This window comes from Mus caroli, chromosome 6 (assembly GCF_900094665.2).
Source record: "Mus caroli chromosome 6, CAROLI_EIJ_v1.1, whole genome shotgun sequence".
NCBI classification, from domain to species: Eukaryota; Metazoa; Chordata; class Mammalia; order Rodentia; family Muridae; genus Mus; species Mus caroli.
Window position 1 is genome coordinate 28,966,171 of NC_034575.1, and position 17,012 is coordinate 28,983,182.

The following is a 17,012-nucleotide window of genomic DNA, read 5'->3' on the forward strand; positions in this document are numbered from 1 at the left end:
TCTCTCTCTGCTTCCTATCTGTTCTGAGGTAAACAAACTCCTCCCCCACATACTCTGCAGCTGTGATATTCAGCCTCACCTTAGGCCCAAATTAATGTCACCTAACCACAGATTGGAAACCCGGAAACTGGGAGCCCAAATAAACAATTCCTCCCTTTAAATTGTGTGTGTGTGTGTGTGTGTGTGTGTGTGTGTGTGTGCGTGCGTTGCTTATCGTGTTAAATGATTTGGGGTGATTATAACATGACTGCATCACTTCTCCCTTCCCTTTCCTCCCTTTCAAACCCTCCCACATGCCCCTCCTTGCTGCCTTTCAAATTCATGGACCCTTTTTTTGTTTGTTTGTTAATTGTTGTTACATACACACGTGTGTGTTTATATTCCTAAATATGCGAGTATAGCCTGCTAAGTCTATGTAAAGTTACTTGTATATATGTTTTCAGGCCCACACTGTAGTACTGAATAACCAGTTGGTGTGCTCTTCCTGAGAAAGGCAAGTTCTTCCCCTCGCAGCATTCCTTGGCTGCCTGTAGTTCTCTGGGTAGGACGGAGGCTTTGTGAGCTTCCCCCAATCCATTTGGGTTCGCATGGTGTCATCCTTGTTCAGCTCTTGTTTAGGAAGTCATGTTGGTGAGATTTGGGGGGTGTGGTCTCTGACATTCCTAGGAGACACTATCGCATAGCAAATTTCCTGTTCCCCTGGTTCCTGCCATCTGTCTGCCCTCCCTTTCCCACAATGTTCCCTGAGCCTTAAAGTATGGGAGTGTTTTGTAGAGGAATCCACTGGGACTGCACTCCACAGCTCTGCGCTTTGATTGGTTGTGGTTTTCTGTAGTGGTCACTGTCTATTGCAAAGGGAAGTGTCCTTGATGAAGAGTGATGAAGGCTACACTTATCTGTGGTTATAAGGACAAAAATGTAGAGTGTAGTTAGGGATCATGCTGGCTTAATAAAGTGGCTGTTGTAGGTCCATTTTGAAGATCTGTGACTTCGGTAATCCTTGGTACTAGGTTCCCAGTACCAGACATGATTTCCTTCTTGTTGAGAGGGAATTAGGTCCGCTTAGAGATCTGTTGGTTATGGCTAAGGTATGCAAGCTGCTACAACCCTTAAGGTTATGGTGCCATGCCGGTTGCTTCTGTGGTTCACAGGCGTTATAGCTGGGTAGGACTGTTGTTGTTTCCCCCCTTTGGAAGCTTGAATAGAGGAGACTTTCAGGTAAGTTTCAGCTCAGGGACTTCTTGGCCCTGTGTCAGGTGAATGGGGTCTTCAGCAATAAAGACTTTGTCCACCTCTGGGAAGCAACCAAGAGCATAGCAACAGCCTATAATGTTTTAAGAGTCTCTTGGACAGCCATGACCAACAACTCCAAAGCAGTCTCAGGCCAGCTCTTGAGGTTTTTGTTAGATGGTCTATGGCTCTTAGAAGGAGCATTGCTAGCCCAGAAGAGGAGATTTTTTAAAATTTAAACTATATATGTATATTTATACACCAAATTACATATATTATAGGTTTTTTGTTTGTTTGTTTGTTTTTGGGTTTTTTGTTTTTGTTTTGTTTGGTTGGTTTTTTTGGCTTTTCGAGACAGGATTTCTCTGTATAGCCCTGGCTGTCCTGGAACTCACTCTGTAGACCAGGCTGGCCTCAAATTCAGAAATCCACCTGCCTCTGCCTCCCAAGTGCTGGGATTAAAGGCATGTGCCACCACGCCCGGCTATATTATAGGTTTTAAAGTGCCCAGTTCATAGTATGATTCCTAATTGCTGTATAACATGTTTTTGTATAACATAGCAAAACGTATTTATTTGCTCCCCTAGTGATGGATGGACACTGGTGTGTGCTTCATTCTTTCCTTTTCTTTTTTTCCTTCTCTTTCTCTTGAGTTCAACTTTCTAACATCTCTGAATGAATTGTGATTTCTGAGAAGCAAGAAGACTCAATGGGCTTGAGCTCCACCTCCCGTCCCCACCTTGTAAGGAAAAGACCCAGCACTGTGGGAGTGCTCAGCATCTTTGCCTTGGTGATGTCACCAGGGAGAACTGTCAAGGCTGTTAAAAAAAAAAAAAAAAAAAAAAGAACGTTTTCACTTCTCGTTCCAGCCACTCAGATATATTTTGAATCATTTATAAAATCCACTTAACCAAGTTGTTGACAAAGAATTAAGTAATATGAGTCCTAAGGGATGCGGCTTGATAAGCCTCAAGTTGACAACCCTACGGAGATCTGTCATTTCAATTTTTTTTTTAGAACATGTTTTCCATATCTATCACATGAGGATGCTTTTCTCATCTCTACCTAACATAAATCTTGGGGTCCTTGAGCTGTGCACAGGAGAGGCACGCTATAAATATCACTCAGGTTTTATTTTATAAAGTTGAAATCATCTCGTTACGTGTTCCATAAGCCATATTCAAGCAATGCCCTGATGTCCTGGTGACTCTTCACTTTCATTTCTTCAAAGGCATTATTCAACTGTGGAGTTTTCTTTTCAAATTACTACAGACAAGGAACAGAGACTTGGCCAAGAAGGGTGGCTTCTTGTCAGGTGTGGCGGTGTATGCCTTATCTCCCAGAACTCAGAAGACAGAGGCAGATGGGTTTGTGAGTTCAAGGCCAGTCTGGGCACCATAGTGGGCTCCAGGCCAGCCAGAACTACACACTGAGACCTTGTCTTAAGAGGAAATGAAACCAGGTCCCAGGCTGGAGTTTGCCTTACTGCAGCCTGGCAAGCTCTGTTTTACTTTCTCCTCTGTGACGTTGGTTACTGTAAGTGTCTCGCGCAAATGGATTGCACCCTGTTCACATTTCTGTGTCTGGCTTATTTCACTCATTATGATGTCCTCTTGAGGTTTGTTCATGTTGTAGGATGAACCAGAATCCCCATCCCTTTTAAGGCTGAATAATATTCCATTTTATGTATTTTCTTTCTCTGTGTGTGTGTGGTTTTTTTTTAAGATTTATTTATTTATTTTTATTTATATGAGCACACTGCCGCTGTCTTCAGATCCCACTACAGATAGTTGTGAGCCACCATGTGGTCGCTGGGAATTGAACTCAAGACTTCTGGAAGAGCACCCAGTACTCTTAACTATTGAGCCATCTCTGCAGCCCCACCCCGACCCCCACTTCATGTATTTTATCCATTCATCCATTGCTGTTTTGGATGGATTCCCAAAGGGTCAGTTGCTGGGAGTGTGGTCCCCGGTGTAATGATGGGGAGAGAGGATGGGGCCTTCAGAGCTGATTATATCTTGAAGGTGATTAATACTTTTATCCAAGGTCATATTCTTCTTCTTGTGAAGAATTTGGGGCAACATCTTGGGAATCCTGAATTTAGGGTGTAGGCCTGGTAACAGTCTCTAAATAAAGCTCTTCTTTTTTCTAAAATGCATTCATGGTTGGTGAATCTCTGAAGCACCCCAGGCCCATAGCACTCTCAAGACCCAAGAGTAGCGTCAGTCACAGTGGGTTGGGCCCTCCTACACCAATCAGTGTCTTAGCTGCTTTGCTATTGCAGGGCTGAGGCGTGGTGACCGAGGCAACCCATAGAAAGAAGAATTTATTTAGCTTAAGGGTCTAGAGGGTGGAGCGCCGATCATGGCTGGATTACACAGCAGAGAGTTGCAGGCACGTTGCCCTGAGAACAGCATGAGTATTTAATGTCAGTGCTCACTCCTGATGACACCCTTCCTCCAAGAAGACCAGACCTTCTCATCCTTCCCACTGGGGACCAAGCCATTCAAACATAAGAGCCTCTAGGGACCCTTCTTATTTAAACCACCACATTCCACTCTCTGACCCCCACAGGCTTGGGGCCTTATTATCATGCAAAATGTGTTCAGTTCCACTTCAAAAGCCTCCCCCCCCCCATAGTCTCTCACAGTTTCAACACAATTTAAAAGTCTAAACTTGTAAATCTCTTAAGATTCAAGGAAATCTCTTAGTTATAACCCCATGTAAAAATCAAAAACAAATTATATACTTCAAGCATACAATACTAGAAAGATATATATTCCCTTCCAAAGGGAAGGAATCAGGCCATAGTGAGGAAATAACTGGACCAAAGCAAGACCAAAACCCAGCAGGGCAAACTCCAAGTCCTTTAGCTCCATATCTGATGTCAAAGGGCTTAGCCGGCCCTGCCTTTCCAGCTTTTCTAATTGCAACACCCTCCTCTCTCTTGGGATGCTTCCACTCCCTGTCTGCAGCGCTCTTGGCAAGTATCCCACAGCTCTGGCATCTCTAACATCTTGGAGTCCAACACAATCCAGGCTTCTCTTTCACAGCTGCACTCTGTGAGTGCGAGTGCGGCCTTTCAGGGCCTTTATGCAGAAACAGCCCTCCCCCATCTCCCATCTCCCACCCCCATCCCCCATCCTCGACTCCTAGCCTCATTGGTGATCCTTAACCATGGAGAAAGATTCCACAGCCTCTTTAACTCACGTGACCTTCATGACTTTAAAGCTAGAGCCATGTGGATGACCCTGCCAAATGTGGCTCCCTGCCTGGGACAAAGCCTGGCCCCTCTGAGTCCCATCTGCAGCAGCTTTCCTTGTTAATGATTTATAGGAGTTGAAAATTCCTTTGAGCCAGGCATGGTGGCGCATACCTTTAATCCCAGCACTCGGAAGGCAGAGGCAGGCAGATTTCTGAGTTGGAGGCCAGCCTGGTCTACAGAGTGAGTTGGAACAGCCCTGGACAGCCAGGGCTACACAGAGAAGCCCTGTCTCAAAAAACCTAAAAAAAAAAAAAAAGAAAGAAAGAAAGAAAGAAAGAAAGAAAGAAAGAAAGAAAGAAAGAAAAGAAAATCCCTTTGAGCTCTCCTTTCACAAGTTGGGACCTTATCCAGGTGGGATCTTGCCCTGAGGACACTCTTCCCTTTCTCCCAGATCCAGTCGGGCCTCTCCTCAGCCTCCTTTTCAGCACAGGCCTTGGCTCCCACATTAACTTTCTCTTCAAGCTGTCTATTTTGCATCTGTCCCCTCCCCATTTTTCACTGTAGAACTGCACAAAAGTGGCGATGAGATAACCATGTCAGAGTCAGTACTAGACTGCCTTGAAATCTCTGCTAAAGAAATTAGTCCACTGTTTTTTCAATTTAGCCCCAGGCAAGTTCTGAAGAGAAGGCTAGAAAGCAGATGATTTTATTTATTTTTATTTTTATCTTTTACCCAATTATCACAATGGTCTGTATCCTAGTTGCTAATATTGTTCTGCCTCCATGGTCCATACTGATCTCTCTCTGTCTTTGACCTGTCTTTCAAGCTCCTACTAGGATAGCCTGTTAAGCCCCACCTATGACGTTCAAAAATCTCCAGATCTTCCACATTCCTCTAAAAGAACTGCATGGTTGGGTCTGTTGCAGCAACAGCCCCCTTCCTGGTACCTGTTACATTCGATACTTTTCTATTGATGTGATAAAACACCGTAACCAAGGCAACCTGTAAAACAGTGTTTAATTGAGCTTATGGTTTTAGATGGTTAGAATCCATGATGGTGGCACAAAGGCTCAGCTGGCAGAGACTGCGGAGAGCCCACATCTTGATCTACAAGCAAGAGACAGGAAGTGCATTGAGGATGTCTGGAGGTTTCTGAAGCCTTGAACACCTCCTCCAACAAGGCCACACCTTATAACTCTTCCCAATCGGTTTCACCAATGAGGGGCTGTGGGAATGTGTGACCTTAGAGAACATAAGATGGCTGCTGAAAGACCTTGCTAGAATAGCATGCTGGGGATCTTCCTCTAGAAGGTTGTGACTAACACTCCCTTCCCAGAATGACCCAGCAAAACAAGGTTTACAAGAAAGCCCAGACTGTAAGGCAGGTGCAGATAATAACAAGAATGTTTCAGTTCCGTCTTCTGGTGACTAAGACATCATCTCATCCAGGGTCATCAATGCTGCTTGTGGAAGGTCTTGAAACACTTGCCTCTCAGGAAGGGAGAGGCTAATTACCATTTCTAAAGGGGGGAATGAAAAGCTCAGCTCTGCCACCCGTGGGCTTAAACCAACTTGTGTTGTTAACAAGGCCTACCCTTAAACTGTATAAAAAGTGTGTGCTTAGGAGATTCAGGGGCACCTCTGCCCCATTGCAGGACAGCCCCAGCTTGCTGGATCAATAAACCTCTTGCTTGTTTCATTGATCTCCACCTCTGTGTTTCTGTGAGTGGGACATCCCAGATGTAAGGCTCTTCAGGTCTTACAGGGTCAAGGATGGACACATATGAGCTGACAGAGACCACACTATAGTCATCAACCAAAAGAAAGCAACACAGGCTTGTCCACGGGCCAGTCTGGTGGGAACACTTTCTCAGTTGAGCTTCCCTCTTCCAAGATGACTCTAACTTGTGTAAAATAGACTTGAAACAGTCTGCACGACCATATCTTTGGGTAGTTATCCTAAGGCAGAGGTTCTCAACCTGTGGAACATGACCCCTTTGGGGATTGTATAGTCTATATTTTGCATATAAGATACTTACTTATGATTCATAACAGTAAAAAAAACTACAGGAAGGTTGAACAGCATATGAGGTGCATTCAGATTTTGGTTGAAATTTATTTAATGATTAGGAATATTAAACATCTGTTCATTTACTTATGAATCAAATATTGGTCACATACAGAAATATCTGTTCAAATTGTTCTTTGACTTTACATTTAGAAGCACAGTAAAGAACAAATTCTTCTTTAGGCTGACGGTGTCTGAACTCTGATTAGTCTCTAAGCAGCAGAACTAAAAGGAGCAGGAGGCCGTCTCAGAACACCCTTCACTTGACACCTTGCCCTAGCGTGTTAACCTTTTATGTTGATGAATCTTCTTATTTTTTCTTTGCTAAAAAAAAATCATAAATTTGCTCATAATTCAACAGTACAAATCAAAAAGACATAAAAATGTAATAGGTTTGTCTTAGGGTTTTACTGCTGGGAGCAGACACCATGACCAAGGCAAGTCTTATAGAGGACAACATTTAAGTGAGGCTGGCTTACAGGTTCAGAGGTTCAAGCCATCATCATCATGGTGCAAGCATGGCAGCATCCAGGCAAGCATGGTGTAGGCAGACCTGAGTTCTACATCTTCATCTGAAGGCTGCTAGGAGAAGACTGGCTTCCAGGCAGCTAGGATTGGGGATCTTAAAGCCCATGCCCCAGAAACACACCTACTCCAACACATCTCCAAATAGTGCCACTCCCTGGGCCAAGCATATTCAAACCGTGGCAAGGTTAAAATTGTAAGCCCTTCCCTTGAAACTCAACAACTCCACTACCTTCCTTACATACTTCTGCTGTTACTGAGTTTTGTGCATTTCTCTCATTAGCTAATAGGCAGAGATACATTTTCAAACACAAATAATTTTCCTTAATCTGTCTTGGAAACTGTTCCATATTAGCCTGGTGATGGTGCCACCGCAGTCTCCTTTGGCTTTCTAGACATCATCATCTTACCATGTAGTCTTAGCTGGAACCTGCTGTGTAAACCAGACTAGGCTTGAATTGCAGCAATTCTTCTGGCAAGCCTCTGACCTCTGTCCCCTGTGTGCTGGGATAACGGATGTGAGCCACCGCACCAGGTTCCCTGTTTCTCTTCTTAACATCTGAAAGTGTTCTGTTCATGGACGTGGCATCTTCTATTCAGCCACGTCCAACGTCTATTCTCTTGGATGCTTAGGCTCCCCAGTCTCTTGCCGTAATGAATGCCAATATGTTGAATAGCACTGTATTCTTAAACAAACTAAATGGGTGTGTCACCAGAAAATTTGGAGAATCCCAACTTGCCTCCAAATGAAACCAGGAAAGCGAGGGTCCCTTTTTGAGGTTCTTAGACTCATTAGTAACAGAGTTTAAGAAGACTCTAATGGAAGATTGAGCCCAATTTATTAGAGTCTAAAAGGAAACGCCCAGAGCAGGTAAACTATCAATCTCACAGTGGCCTGGAGGTGGGGGGAGGGAGGGGAACAGAGGCATAGTATGGAGAAGAGAAGGAAAACAACATCAACCATATTGTTTGAAAAGAGGGGAACAGAGGTCAGTCACATGGTCGGAGGGGAGCTTTAGAGAAAGAGTAAGGAAGCCCAGAGTATCGAGGAGACCACAGTGGGCTCTGACCAGCATCCGAAAGAAAAAGACAGATGAGAAGGGGGTGGGGTGGGGGAGGTGGGGATGGGAGTGGGGTGCAGTCCCACAGGAACCTCACGGGGGCTCATAGGGTTGCCCCTAGTGTGGCAAAAATTCTGGGAAGAAAATCTATGTTATCCTAAGAGGAACCCTCCCACCTAGGGGGCGTTTCTGCCTTGTTAGATTAACTGGAGAAAAGGTCACTCCTCCACCTAGAGATAGATCCCATTTTTTATTACAACAGGGAGACAGCAAGACATTTGTTAGTGATAAAGCTAAGCGAAGTTAATCACCTCACCTATGTTTGTGTTCCTCACAAGTGTTAATAGCATTAATTCTCTCTCCTCTCTCCCTCCCCTTCTTCCTCTCCCTCCCCCCCCCATGTGTGTGTGTCTTTGTGTATACATGTGTGGGTATATGATGTGTGTGAGTGCACACATGTACCATGGCATACTTGTGGAGGTCAGTGGCCAGCTCCAGGTGCCTGGATTCCACCTTGCTTGAAACACAATCTCTTGTTCCAGCTCTGCAGGCCTGGCTAGCTGGCCTGAGCTTTGGTGGAGTCTCACTCTGTCTCTCATCCCTCAGTAGGGGGATGCTGGGAGTGTGTGCTACCTTGTCTGATTTTTCCCACGGGTTCTAGACATTGTAACTCAGGTCGTCATACAGGCATGGTAAACACTCTGCCCACAGAGCCATTTTCCCAGGCCAGCAATAACTTTCAAAGCCTCTCAAGGCCAAGTGTAAGGGAGTAGATACTTTACCCGAGACAGGAGTGGTGGCAGCTACCTTTGACCCCAACACTCAGCAGGCAGAGGCAGGAGGATCTCTTTGAGTCTGAAGACAGCCTGAGCCACGTAGAGAAAGCCTATTTCAAAAAGGAAAAAAAAAATTAGTCTTGGAGCTGGAGAGTTGGCTCAGTGAGTAAGAGCTCTTACTGTTCTTGCAGAGGACCCAGGTTCAAGGCCCAGCTCTGTGATTTCTGGAAAACCACCCATATATACAATATAATAAAATAAATCTTTAGAAAATATAAAAAACAACAACAAAGCAATAGTTTAATGCTTATGCACAACAAAATATAACACATTATATACCATAAAACTGTGACTATATACCAGCAAAACGATTCTTTAAAGATTGAATGCCACTAGCAACGAGCTCATGCTAACTGAGGAAGAGTTTCCTGATCATAAATCTATCTTAGAACTGAAATTCATTGTACTGAAATCACCCTGAGTGAAAACACCCACACCCTCACCTGTTTGAGCGAATATTCTGTACACTGAGCACAGCTGAGTACGTTGCGTACTCACCTCGGACAGTTTTGGGCATCTGTTATTAGTGGGCTGGTCCTTACTAAGCTATTCAACCAAGCACCCCAGACCACAGGCCCCCATTCTTCCCGGAAGCCTGCACTGCTGGATGGTGACCCATTCATGCTCCACCATTGCCCTCTAGTGTCTGGTATGCAATCCCAGCCTAGAATTTACCAGTTTTCTCAGCACAGCTAATGCTCGCTCCAGGAGGGCAAGGATGACATTCTGTCTGCCCCTGTGTGTGCCCAGCTCCCATCATAATGCCTAACTGAGATGCTCACACATAAACACCTCTAACCAAGCAAACGCAGGGAATGGATAGATTCCTAGGTTCCATCATTAAGTTCTTCTAACCCTCTCTGTACCTTTTATTTTTGTCTTGTCTCACGCTATTGCCGTGTTTATTATGTTTATCGTCTTGGCCTCTGGCCATCATCCTTTCTATCTCTCTGCAGCCTGAGCACGTAAGACAGAACTTCAAAATAAGTGAGGGGCAGAGGTCTCCATGGCGTGTGTCTATAGCTTTAGTGATAATCTTTCTTGACAGGCAGGCTGGAAATTCAAAGGCATATTTTGTTTCCCTTTCAGCTCCTGCCTTCTGAATTGAGTTGTAAGTCTGGTGAAAAAGTTACTGCTATTTTGGATGTCTGCAAATCTCATGAAAAGTCTGGCTATGTGGCCAGCCCAAGCATAGGAAATAGAGGGATGTACATTACAGTATAAGAGCTTAATGCACATTTATTGCAAGGCATAAGAATGGCCCAGAGCATGCCACCATTGCCTTTAGTAATGCTGGCAGAGGTGTAAGCCCTTGTTCTGGCCTTCTGCACAGCTTACACTCCCTCGGGAGGGATTGTTCATGCAGTATCGAGTTTATGGATGGGGATGGTGAGGCTTACAGGGATCAGCAGCTTTCCAAACCTGGCAGCAGGTTGTGAAACTTGCGAAAACCCAGATCTGTTTGATTCCAGTGGCTACATTCATGACAGTTCTAACTGCTGGCCCAAGTGGCTCCTGGCCTCATCAGGGCTGAGATTGTCACCCAGGAATCTGGCAAGACTCCTCAATGCACTCCAGCTTGTGGGCTGTCCCCACCTCCCACTCTTTCTTGGACAAATTGCTCTCAAGCTATGCTGGGTTCCTTTTGTGACAGCACCATCTTGGCTGGGAATACTGGGCTTCTTTTTTCTTTTAATTCTGTGATTACTATGTTCCTTCCTCAGGGAAGGTCTTTCCTGAGCACCTGAAGTTAGCCTGCTCTGATTTCTTAAAAATGACATTGATAGTCTTAAAAAAAAAACTTTATTCATTTTTATTTTAAATATACATGAGTTTCTCTGCATGTAAGTGTACCATGCAGTGCTCATATAGGCCAGAAGAGGGCAGCAGATCTCCTGGGATTGAAATGGGAGGCAATTGTGAGCTGTTGTGTGGGTGCTGGGAACAGAACCTGGACCTCTGCTAGAGCCACAGATGATGTTAACCAACAAGTTGTTTCTCCAGGCCCAACCTAATTCTTTTAAAAACATATTTAGTTCTTATGGATAGTCTCTCCCATTTGGTACTAAATACCAGTGATTTGGGGTGCACTTCTTATGCCCAGACCTGTGCCTGGCACACCACACCCAGTATCTCCCTGTGCTAGCACATTCCTTTATTATATGTCAAAATTCTTTAAGCCGACATGTGCTGAACAGCACTCCCATGCTTGGACCATGCCAGATATTTTGCACTGTGGTCGCATTTATTAGTCTGCCAGGGCCATATGAGATATATTGGATATATGGTATATATAGGATATATGTGTGTGTATATATATACATATACGTATATATAACATTACATTATATATACAATATATACCTCATATACTATGTATATTATATATTTTATTTTATATACAAATACATTATATACATATACATATTTATGTATAAAACAAAGCTAAGGAACATTCTTCCCCCGCCCCCAGTATGAGAGGCTGAGCAGAGTCTGAACCACATAGCCCATCTTGCTCCCTGACTTGATTTTTCCTACAGAGCTCTCTGAGTCTTCTGAGTTCTTTGTGGCAAATATTGTCTCCTCTTTTTTTGCACTGATGGCATTTTGATAAGTTATTACAGACAGTGACAAAACTGGATGTGGGGCTTTTCAGCTCGACCTCCTAAGGGCCAGGCCAGGCGATTACATAACCCGAAGGTTTTATTCGGGGCCCTTCAGATCTCTTACTCTGACAGATGGCTTGTCAGGAATAAGTAACTTGGGGTGCGAAACGGCGACTGCGAAAGCCCACTTTCCGGTCATGGGAAAGCCTCCCACAGATTTTTGCTGATGTGCCATCAGGTTTTTTGGTTTTCACATGTAGCGTTTGTAACTGCCATCCTTGAGCTGTTTGCTAGCTGTGGGTGACATCAGGGTGCTCTGGGCAGGTATCAGTGTCCCCAAGCCTTGGTAGAATCTGTTCATGAGGCAGGGAAGCCAGCAGGCACTCCACAAACCCACCTTGCCCTCCCCTTCTCTCCTTCTTTGAGGGAGGGTAGAGGGAAGCAGTTCACCGCAAATGAAAAGAACTCAGAATTAATATCGACTCCAACTCCCACAAGGCATCAATGTGGTGGTTGGGATTTTTATTAAAAATGAAAATTTGCAGAGACTAGAAAGCCTCCCAGAGGCTGGGGAGAAGGGGAAGGGGAGGAGAAGGGAAGATGTTGATCAAAGAGTACAAAGTTTCAGCTAGAATTAAAAAAAATAATAACTTTTAGTGGCCTGTTGTAATGCCTGTTAATAATTCTGAATTTATTATGTATTTCAAATTTGCCAAAAGAATAAAATTATAATAGTCTCATCCTAAAGAGGTGATAAAGGCTTTAGATAATAGATACACAATCCACTCTGATGTGCTAGGTATGTACACATATACAAAAGAATCACACTGTCCCCATAAATATGAGCAATGGTTACAGCTCATTAAATACAAAATAAATAAAAACCTGGGAAGCCAGTGAGTTGAAGAGCTGATGGATATGCTAATTAGCTTGATTGACTCTGTAATGTACGCATGAAGCTCTCACATTTTACCCTATAAATAAACACGATGACCTGTCAGTTAAAAATAAAAAAATATATACATATTTCCCCCACACACAAAGAAACGTTTTGGCATCTATTCACTAGCAAACCCTTCAGTTTCTCTAAATTCGTTCCTAGTTTCTTCCTTGCCCCAAACACCCACAGTTTCATGAAGCAGGGTGGGAGGTGTTACTTGGGCCGCTTTGGTTTTTGGAAAGCAGTCAGTGAATGCGTCACCTGGGGAAAGGGAGACACCCCCAAAGAGCCAAGTTTTAACAGAACAGTCAGGAGGACCCAAAACGGAATGAACTAGTTCAGTGCAGTCATGCCAGTGCAGGAAACCTGGAGGCACTTGCAGAGACCCACCAGGGAAGTCATTATTCAAAAGTCACAGTTGTCACAGAATGAGAAGCTCAGAGAGACTGATGGTTAAGCCAAGGTCGGGTACAGAGAAATCCCTTTCTCTCTGTTTAAAAGCCTTCGTTGAGCTCTTATGCGCTGATAGGAAAGAAAACCCCAAGTGTCCTTCCCTGCCCTTTACCCAGTTTCCAGACCCACTGCTCACTGCCTGCTCCTGGACCTCCATGCACACTGCTCCTCGGTGGCTGGTCCCTCTGCCTGGGCTGTTCTTTCCATGCCCACCTCTCTTCCAGTGCCCATCAGGCTTCCTTTCTTCTAGGATCCTCCCCATTAAGCTCCCATGCTGTGTCTCTGGGTGTCCTTGGAGCTTCTCCTGGCTGCCTTGCTCATAGTTCGTACCCTTTTGGATAAACTGAGGACAACTCCAGGGTAAGAGTCCTGTACGGCTCCCTCAGGGCCTAGCATAATAACTGATTTATCAGAGACTCAATATAAACTGAATGAATGAATGAATGAATGACCCTGTGTAGACCTGTAGTAACATAGGCATGGGAGAGCCTGAGTGCCAAACCTTGAAACCAGAAGTTCTCATTCTTTCTAATGCTCTGGCTTGCTGTCCACAAGGTTAGTTAGTTCCTCCTGTTGTAATCCCATGCAACCGCAAAATTATTTTTGCTGCTACTTCATAACTGTAATTTTGCTACCATTATGGTTTGCAAACATCTGGTATTTCTGATGGTCTTAGGCAGCACACGTGAAATGACACCCCCCCACACCCCCTGCCACCAACCAAAGGGGTTGTGATCCACAGGCTGTGACTTGAACTGTAAGTGTGTTATCAGAACTGATGTTTTTCCTTTTTCTTCTTCTAATTGATTATTTTTGTTTGTTTAGTTGTTTTTAGATGTTTTCTTCTTTTCTTTGTCATAGAATAAAAATAATAATATCGGAAGTACCAAGATGAAATGAAAAACACCCATTGTCCCATTACTAGGAGAGGATACATTGTTATCACTCTGTGGTCTGATACAGTGTTATCACTCTGTGGTCTGATACATTGTTATTGCTCTGTGGGTATTTGTTGTTCAGTTGTGACCCGGCTTTCACAGCCACTCATCCCACTCAGCAATGGGACCAGGCAGCTGAGTCTGAGGTAACTTTTCCAACAACATTCGACAGAGACCATTTCTGAAAAGAGTGGCCATGCAGGACTGCTGGCAGTTGGTCCGGAACATGGCTCTTCTCTAGTTCTTTGTCCCAACTCCCAAAGCAGGTAGAAGGTTTAGAAGTACCCCAGAGCCAAGTAATAAAAACCACAGCTGCTGGGGCTGCAGATGCTTCGCTTGCTAATAGACAACTGCAGGGGTCACTCACTGTCCCCAGATCTACAGCTCATCGTCTCTGTCCTGTTTTGAGCACTGGCACATCACCAGACTCGCTAGCTTTCTGGCTTCTGGGTAAGGTTGGTATTTAGAAGGGATGAATCTAGACATTAGAGGGCAGAGAGAGAGAGAGCTTAGAGTCTTTATTCCCTGCTCCCTGAACTGAGCCCCAGTTCTGGCAACCGCTGCCATCCATCTATGCCCCAAGCATAGTTCCTGTTAGAAGGCCGCTCTTCAACTAATACCAATCATGGCAACATTCTGTTCTTTCCCTTTGTTTTTGTCCCTTTGGGCCCAGAGTTGGGAACTGCTCTCTACCGTTGCCTGTCTCCCAAGGTTTCATTCTTTTTAAATGGATTCCTTACCTCTGCACACCTTTTCTTAGAGGTCTTCGAAATGACACTGTTAACACAGTCATCCGACCCCTGTAGGTAAGAAAGGAAAGGGGCCCAGGGTGAAAGCTACAAGTTGTTCGCACAGGGAACTAGATGTCAGGGCTAAAAGGCAATGTGTGGGTTAACAGGAGGAGGGGAAGACCACCAGGGGTGATAAACCAGGAGGTGGGAGTGATAACCAAGTTAGGTAGGAGGAAGAGGGACAGGCCTCTGGGTCAGTGATAGCTTAGAAGGAACATATTCGAGGTACTGTTATCATATACTCTTGCTAACACAGCTAATGGAGACAAATTAAACTGTAACTAAGAATGGCTTCTCCAGAGCCTGCACCTGCTTTAGGGCAGAGATTACGGATGCTCCCATAGGCAAGAAGCTAAAAGCAGCAGCAGCAGCAGCAAGACCAACACAAATACAACACAACCACACCCAACCTCGAGCTCTCTAGATTTAACTCTCTCCCATCGGAAAGCAGCAAGCTGGTCATGTAAATGTAAGAATGGAGAATGCTTGGTGTGGTTCAAGCCTTTCAGACACCTGCAAAACCGGAGGGCAGTGTACTGGCTGGTTTTGTGTGTCAACTTGACACAGCTGGAGTTATCACCGAGAAAGGAGCTTCAGTTGAGGAAATGCCTCCATGAGATCCAACTGTAAGGCATTTTCTCAATTAGTGATCAAGGGGGAAAGGCCCCTTGTGGGTGGGACCATCCCTGGGCTGGTAGTCTTGGGTTCTATAAGAGAGTAGGCTGAGCAAGCCAGGGGAGGCAAGCCAGTAAAGAACATCCCTCCATGGCCTCTGTATCAGCTCCTGCTCCCTGACCTGTCTGAGTTCCAGTCCTGACTTCCTTTGGTGATGAACAGCAGCATGGAAGTGTAAGCCGAATAAACCCTTTCCTCCCCAACTTGCTTCTTGGTCATGATGTTTGTGCAGGAATAGAAACCCTGACTAAGACAAATTGGTACCAGCAGAGTGGGGTATTCCTGTGACAACCTGACCATGTTTTGGGGAGGACTGTGGAAGGACTTTGGAACTTTGGGCTTGAAGATCCATTCGTTGTTAAGAGCTCTGTCAGATGTTGTGTAGGAGCTTGGAAGATAATGCTGAGAACAGTGCAGAAGATGGAGGCCTGGTTTGTGAAATTTCAGGGGGAAAATTAAAGACTCTCTTCAGGGCCATTGCTGTTTTTATTGTGAAGATTTTGTAGTTCTGGTTAGCTGGGGCTGAAGAATCAGCTGTGATTAACAAGATACCAGAACTACTAAAGCAAAAACTTTGCATTACTGGGACTATTGATGCTGGTTAGCTGGAGCTAAGAAATTAGCAGTGATTAAGAAGAGACCAGCATCGTTGAGGTGACATCTTCTGGGAAGTGTTTTCTGAAAGCACAAAGAGGCTGTGTTCCAGAGATAGGCAAGGTTGTACTCCTTCTGCAGTGGGACTTGGTAATGTGTAAGGGTCACCCAGGTGGTACTGGTTTTGAAGGCATGAAGGGGTCACACAGCAGCTCAGGCTCGGCACTGTGAGAGGCCATGGAAGGCCATTGGCGAAGGTGCAGCCCCAGTTGTAATTGAAGGCCCAGGACTGAAGGGGTCATGCAGTGTTTTGGAGATGCCAGTACCACGAGATGACCACCAAGAGCAGCAGCAGCAGTGGAGTACAGGCATCTGGAGCCCAGAGGACGACGTGTGTGCTACAAAGGGCATGGCTGGAGAAGTGACCCAAGCCCTTGGAGGAGCCCAGAAGATCGTGAGTTGGATCCCAGACGTTGGACGGTTGGAGATTGATTTTTGCTTTGATTGTGACTGTGCCCTGATATTTTCCCTCTTGAAGGAAGAAACTGTTTTAGTGGAGCCCACAGTTAAGAGACTTTTAATTGTAAAAAGACTTTGGATTTTAAAAGAGATGGATATTTTAAAGAGATTGAAATTTTAAGAATATGTAAAGACTGTGGGACTTTTAAAGTTATTTAGATCTTGGGGATGAATAAGAATGTAAGGGTTGAGGCTTACTAGTGATGTGTTTGTGTGTCAAGTTGACAAGGGGTCAATTGTACTGGCTGGTTTTGTGTGTCAACTTGACACAGCTGGAGTTATCACCGAGAAAGGAGCTTCAGTTGAGGAAATGCCTCCATGAGATCCAACTGTAAGGCATTTTCTCAATTAGTGATCAAGGGGGAAAGGCCCCTTGTGGGTGGGACCATCCCTGGGCTGGTAGTCTTGGGTTCTATAAGAGAGTAGGCTGAGCAAGCCAGGGGAGGCAAGCCAGTAAAGAACATCCCTCCATGGCCTCTGTATCAGCTCCTGCTCCCTGACCTGTCTGAGTTCCAGTCCTGACTTCCTTTGGTGATGAACAGCAGCATGGAAGTGTAAGCCGAATAA